This window comes from Camelus bactrianus, chromosome 7 (genome assembly GCF_048773025.1).
Source record: "Camelus bactrianus isolate YW-2024 breed Bactrian camel chromosome 7, ASM4877302v1, whole genome shotgun sequence".
Taxonomy (NCBI): Eukaryota; Metazoa; Chordata; class Mammalia; order Artiodactyla; family Camelidae; genus Camelus; species Camelus bactrianus.
This window is the reverse complement of record NC_133545.1, coordinates 90,562,791-90,569,596: the sequence shown is the minus strand read 5'-3', so window position 1 is coordinate 90,569,596 and position 6,806 is coordinate 90,562,791. Positions and strand designations below refer to the sequence as shown.

General features: G+C 49.4%; 1 long non-coding RNA gene across 7 annotated transcripts in view; it reads left to right on the top strand.

Annotated features, from left to right (window-relative positions):
* Positions 1–273: 273 nt before the first annotated feature.
* The window catches only part of LOC141578215 (uncharacterized), a 55,098-nt gene continuing 48,565 nt past the window's right edge, over positions 274–6,806 (top strand). For 5 of the 7 annotated variants that reach the window (XR_012508340.1, XR_012508341.1, XR_012508338.1 and 2 more), the window contains exon 1: positions 275–457. This is a non-coding gene — a long non-coding RNA (uncharacterized LOC141578215). Of the gene's footprint in view, positions 458–6,806 lie in introns of all 7 variants that reach the window. The other 2 variants (XR_012508344.1, XR_012508339.1) reach the window with 2 other exon arrangements.

The window sequence follows — 6,806 nt, the reverse complement described above, 5'->3', positions numbered from 1 at the left end:
AAGTGAATCACCTTGGTGAGTCAGATCAGTCCGTGCAGCTCCCAGTGGGCAAACTGTATCCACTACAGGCACCACTATGCGCCCAAGAATGGGTGGAGCGACTTCCAGACCCACCGCAAGGTCTTGGGCCTTGTCATCATTACTGAATGCCTCTCGGCCAAGGCTTCGAAAAGCTCCACGTGCAGAGGAGCTGTATGGCACCACGCTCTATGACTCTCAGCTCTTTGACTTTCTGCTGCATGGGGAGGTGGCCGAGCAGCCGCGCACCAAAGTGGCCTTCAATTTACGACGACTGCAGGGTGGTGGAGAAGAGGATCGACGACTTCACTGAGTCACTCTTCATCTTGCCCAAGTCCAAGTGGCTGGACGGTGCATCCGACAATTCTGGGGACAAGATCCTCCTTCTCTGCATCCCATTTGAGAAGGAGGACATCATGGGACTGGACACAGAAAGCAGGTAAGTTTACCTGGAGGCCAGTCCACCCTGGCTGTGTGCCGGGTTTCTTCCCTACATCCAGAAAGTGATCAGCAAGGAAGAGGACTCTCTTGTAGCCAAGGGTGGAGGGAGGTGCAGCCCGCCGCTTTACAGACATTTAAAAGTGAATCCGCCTTTGTTTCAGAGAGATCCTTTTAGGGTTATTGTGGACACTTACTGCAGCTTTTCAGCCAGGACCCTGGTGGGACCCCTGGAGTTGCTGACCAATAGAGTAGCCACAGCCACTGATGCTAGGAGAGCTGGGGAGGAGGCTGCTCTGAGCTGAGATTTGCTGTAGGTCAAATGAACATCAGACGCTGAGACTTGTCTAGTAAAAAGAATGTAAACTATCTTATCACTTCCTATATTGATTACATGTCAAAATGATAGTATTTTACATACAGTAGGTTAAGATTTGTTCTTAAAATCATTTTCTAGTATTTGTTTTTTGTTTGTTGGTTTGTTTCTTTGTTTACCGTTTTAAATGTGGCAACTGGGAAACTTTCTTTACATGGCTCTCATTTCATTTATGTTGGGCAGCCTGTCTTTAGATAGTCCCATCCCTTTGCTTGTAGATGAGATGCTGAATCCCGAGAGGCAGAACGAGGCGCTGGTTGAGCTGGGGCTGGAGCCGGTGTCTCCTGCCTCCCAGGCCCAGCACCTGTTCAGCTCAGGCCCTCTCTTCCTGCCCGACAGCCAGCATGCCATGTTAGGACATCAGAATCACTGCCAGGGACCTCCGAATGAACTCCTTATGCAGGGAAAGGCGTATCACGGAGTATGGGAAAGAGCAGGGAAATGTTCATCCTCACTTTGTCCCTGTGATTAAGTCAACGGCCCCACTTTGTCTCGGAATTACAGACGAGCTCTTCTGGGCTGCATAACCCCCCACCATCTGCTCTGTTTCCCCGTGTATCTATAGTGCTGTCCTTCGTGCAGAAGAGGGTGACATGCCTTTGCCGAGAGGTGGTCCCCCTTTGCTGGGGAGAGTGAGGGAAGCTGTGTGCCCACGGCCTACGGCCTCAGGCCTTGAGTCTGGAGAGTACTCATGGCGGTCTGACAGGTGACGGTCGGAGGACCTGGCACGGCTGCCGGGCCCACTGTGGAGGCGGTGCTCTGTGATTCTTGAAATTAACTAAGATCAGATTCTACTTTCTGGTTATTGGTAAGTTGGAGGAGAAGATGCCAGAGAATTGATAAAAAGAATGTCCAGACCAGCCCTGTGAGTGATAGGCACAGGGGACCCGAGTCCCCCACGTGTGTGAGGTGCCTAGCGGGCTCTGGATGAATTTTCTGTTCCTCCCGGACATAACTCTATGGCTTAAGGAAGGGGCAAGTCATGTCATGGCCTGTACTTGTCCTCACAGGGCCCTGTGATCTTCATGCCCGCACTCCCCTTCTGCTCCTTGGAGATGAGGTGTCAGGTTTAGGAGCCTGGGCACTGCTGAGGGCATAGCTGCCAGCACTGTGCTACACCGAGGCTGGCTCCGTTCACCTCACATGTCACCACCTGCTGAGCCCCCAGGCGTCAGTCAAGGTAGGTGCATAGGTGCAACATACGCAGAGACCACGTTCTCCCCCTGGACAGATTGATTGGTGAGCAGTGGAAGCCTAGAGCCCTACCCCAGGCCCAGGCCAGTGCCTCCTCTTTTGTCATAGGAGGCACTGGTGACATTTTTGCTCAGCAACTGCTTGGCTCTGACTCTGCAGAACCACCAGAGAATGCCAACTTGTTTTTGCCTTTTGAAGTCTGCCCTTGGGATTTGGCGGAGTAGCTGGATGTGTGCTTAGCCCATAGTGGTTGACACTGTCACCATTGTTTACCCAGAACCTCGTGTACCAGGCATGGCTCTCGGCATCAAAATACAGCAGCGCATTAATCCTCCCTCCTGGTGGGTCTGTCTGTTTTGCTACCATAAGGGCTCAGCCAGCATCTTAACGTCAGTGAGATAACGTGGCCAGTGAGCTCGGGTCAAGCACATTCTCCTCCAGTCACTTTTACTCAATTTTTTCTTTTACTATTCCACAGTCATTAATTTTTTAAACAATGCTTTGGTACAGGAACACCCTAATTCTCTCCTGCTACTCTTGGTGGAAGTGAGTAAAACTGTCCAGCCTGAAATGCGACCACAATTTGTAGCTGAAAATCTGCCTAGACGCATATAGGTGGAGTTTTGGTTAGGGGTGCTGACCACGTTGGGGTCCCCCGGCAGCACCGCTCCCCTCAGGCCCCTGCCTTCCCTGGAGCAGGAGGTGAGTGTGGGTCTCACCGTCCCAGCATCCCTGGCCTCACACACTCACATAAATTCTTGTACATGCTGTCAAAATCATTTTTGTTCTTGTGTGTTTCTAATTTTCTCTTGTTCCTCTTTTCCTTTTTCTTTATTCTTTTTCTCTTGTACTGCCCAGTGAGCATGTTGTTGCGTCTGAAAATGTGGGCTGTGCACACCCTGCATTGGAAATATCCAGATTGCCCTCCGTACAGTCTCCATCGCTTTAAAGAGCAAAAACTTAACAGTTGCCTTGATCCATGTATTATCCTAGTCATTTTTTATTTTCTAATTTTTTGGAATATTTGCTTTGTTAGCACATCACCCACTGGTGTTTGATACCTGTTAAAATCCTTGCTTTGAGGAACCTGTTTGGTCCTCCTTATATTTGGTGACAAATGCGCCCTTATTAAATTTGTTTGATTGTTTTGAAGAAGTGAGATGCGAATTGATTTAGGCGGCTGCTGAGGGATTCTTTTCATGGAGTATTTAAACTTGTCAAGTCAAAGTCTGCAGCATCTTGCTCGATTCCTGCTTTTACACAAACGTGCTCTTCACGCGGTTCCTGGCTGTCACAGTGTGACGTGCGTGATGGCACTTCCTGGCCAGCGGTCACTGGTGAGAAAGTGACAGGCTCGTGGGTGTGCAGCTGCAGGGGACGCTGTTGGAGGAAGCAGTCACCGTTTACTTATTTAATTTTTTTTTTTTTTGCATTCAACATCCCTGTGCCATTTACTTTACTTTGCCTTCATAAAGGGGCAGAAGTGGGTCTAAAATCCATGCCACTCTTGTGTTCCCTTTACGAGGCTGGTTTTTCTGAGTATCAGGAAAACATGGCCTTCTCCTAAGTAGCTGGCTCACCTGGATCTTTTTGACACAGCGACCGCTAAAGGGGACCGTAGCTTCCTCTCTTCTCCAGCCAGTGGGCATTCAGAGCCGGGTCTGTGCTTTGCCTCAGCAGCCGTGCAGGCCTCCCTGCCCCGGCCTTTACTTTTAACCCATGTTGGCATAAATAGCTGACTCCGTGTCTGTTGCAGCTGATGTCCACCACTGACGGCCGTGTAGTTAGTTTGCGGTAGGGAGTCTGCAACACCCCAGCCAACCTTGAAGGAAGATGTTTTGGCCGACCTAGGACCTTGGATTCTCACCCCCATCATGGTTCATCTCACTCGGTGGAAGGGTTTGGCCACCACCATCATGCTGAACATGAGGCCTTGTTTCTCCTTTCATGCTCTGGTCCAAATGTGGACACTTCATTTATCACTGAATTTGTATCGCTTGAGACAGGCCATAATATCTGAATGAGTCCATCACATTCTGGGTGGGGAACAGAACAGAAGTAAGTGTCACAATTAGATGGAGACTAGGCTGTCCGTGTTGGCTAATGCTGGCTGGGATCTGTGATGGCCGGGCTGTGCCCTGGACACAGGCCTTTCCCGTGGCTCCCGAGAGCCCAGGGGTTGGAGTGAGAACAGCCTTGCCTGGGTTCCTCCATCCTCATCTGCTCACTGGCAAGTGTGTCTGCTAATTAGGAGCTCCCCCAGACCTCGGGCCCTTCAAAGCTCAGACCACGGGAGAACCTTGAGTCCCTTCTCCTGGGCCTCCTTTGTGAGAATCCAGTGCCTTCTGAGGTGACCAGCGGCAGGAGATGCCTCCCCCTCCAGGGAGCACCCTACGGAGGACTGTTAGTCAGTGTACCATGCTGTGAACTTGGGGGGTTACGGCCATGGTCCCTGTAGAACCACATTTGAGATGGGCTTAGCGACGGAAATAATAGGACTGATTCCAGGGCAGGGATTAGGGGAGGGAACATTGGAAATTGAATGTGACCTCAAACACATAGTTGGGTGCTGGGGCTGTTACTAAAATGGGGAGTCTGGGAGGTACCTGCCAGGAATCGAATTCCAGAGTAAATGGTTAACATGAGGCATTTTTAAGATGCCATTTGTCATCCAAGTTAGGACTTCAAAGAGGCACTCGTGTCTATGAGATTGTGGCTCAGGTGAAGGAGCCGGACTATAGATACACGTTGGGAGTCGTCATTCTTAGCTGGTGTTCATAGCCTTGCATGTGAATTAGATCATCTCGAGAGCTGCAGACTGAGGCTGAGGGGGGGCAGGGCGCTGCCTTTGTTGGAGGAAAGCCCAGACCATGCAGCTTTGGTGTGTCAGTCAGCGGCATTTGCGATTTTCAGCCTAATGCCATTTATCTTTAAGGGGCCGGGGGGTGTGCAGGGCCAGCCAGGAAGAAATCTGAAGGGAGGGTCGTGGCCACGTGTGTGTCTTGGGAAGATGCAGAGTCTGCAGGGTCCTGGAGGGTAGACTTCTTAGAAGCTGGAGTTGGAGTGAGGAGTGGGCAGAAGGTAGTCACACTCACCTGTGAGGGAGGGGGGAGTCCTTGGGAGTCCCCACCCTACCGGACTCGCTTTCCCATGAACAGACGGCAATCATACAGAGTATCTGAAGTGAGAAAGGATGGGTGCTGGGAGGGGAGCCAACCTGGAGAATGGTGCTTGGAAAGTTCTGGAATAGTCTCCCTGGAAAATAGAGTTAAAAATACCCAGAATCTTAAGAACGTTGATAGTGACTGGGGAGGAAGCAGTTTTTCTGGCCTCCTAAGGGTAAGTCATGTATCCGGGGATACACAGAAAAATCGGGCATTCTGTTCCGTGGTCTTGATCCTTACCGGGGGAACAGTGCAAGTTTAAAGGGGGAGAAGGGCAGCGGAGGGAAGCTAGTCAGGCCCCGTGTCAGGTACCAGTCGGCAGCCCTACTTGCGTGTTGCGTTCACATCCATGCCTCCCAGGTGGGCGGTGGCAGCCCCCTTTTGCAGATCGGGAAGCCTTCTCAGAGGGTTAAGGAATTGGTCCATTTAGTGGCTAGTAAATGCTGCAGCAGAATTCAAGCAAGGCCTTGTCAGACTTCAAGGGCATGTTTTCTCTATTAAATCCGGTACCTCCCTGTTGAACCTGGAATGGTGAATTGGGTCAGTTTTGGAGCCTTTCAGAAAAAGTACGATTTAAGTGCCTCAGGACTGTTTCACAAAGCTCAGCGTTCTTTGATTTTTCTGAAGCACCTCAGTGCTTTTCGCCCCACAGTTGTTAGGTTTTCTCCATTCTCGATGACGTGGTTGCAAATAACGTACAGGTGCAAAACCAGACTTAGCAGCTTCTGAAGGGAAACTCTCCAGTTCTCCCTTGATCGGCTTTCTTCCACGGGATGTAACTGCTGCAGCGTAGGCCTGAGTTTTACTTATGGAGTGAGGGTTTAATATCCAAAGTTAGCATAAAATGGTCAGATGAAGAAAATCGACGTTGACAATTTATTTTTGGGTTTCATTAGACAAGATATACTATCAATTAATGACCCATATAGCAAATGAAATTGACTACAGAACATTGCATTTCTTACTTTCTATTTAGAGTTCTCTTACAGAATAAGGTTGCCTGCTTTGGAACATCATTTCCACCACCACGGCACCTATCAGTGTGTTGGTGTGATTGCATTTACGCAGTGAATGTAATCTGGTCTTCCTCAGCCCCAAACACTCCAGTGAAGAATCACGGGCTGTAGCCATCTCTTGGTCACGCAAATACTTCTAAAATTATATGATGCCAGAAAAGAAGGAAGAGAGAGAGAGAGATTGCCTTTATCAAAGTTCCTTTCAATTCTAACTGCAAACTGTTTTTGAGCAGCTCTGGTTTCCTTTGGATATGAATATATACATTTCTTTGCATGTAATCTGGGTTTTGGACTAGAACACCAAGTTCTTTCTGTCCACAAGCCACAAAAACAGTAGCCAAATTGCACACGTGTGAAATTGTTTATAATTTTTCCTGAGAAAGTATCTTTGAATTTGGGACTTGGGCTGTGATTTTTGCTTTTTGCTTCCCGCACCCCTCTTGTAATCTCTCTCTCCTTCCCACGTGGCCCCCAAGAGTTCGTGGTCTCAAAGGAGCGGGCAAACACCCAGTTGGTCACCATGTACTGCTGCTATAGATGAAGCCCAACCAAGACCTAAAGGACATTATCAGAGAGGACTTCCTGGAAGAAATGGACTCT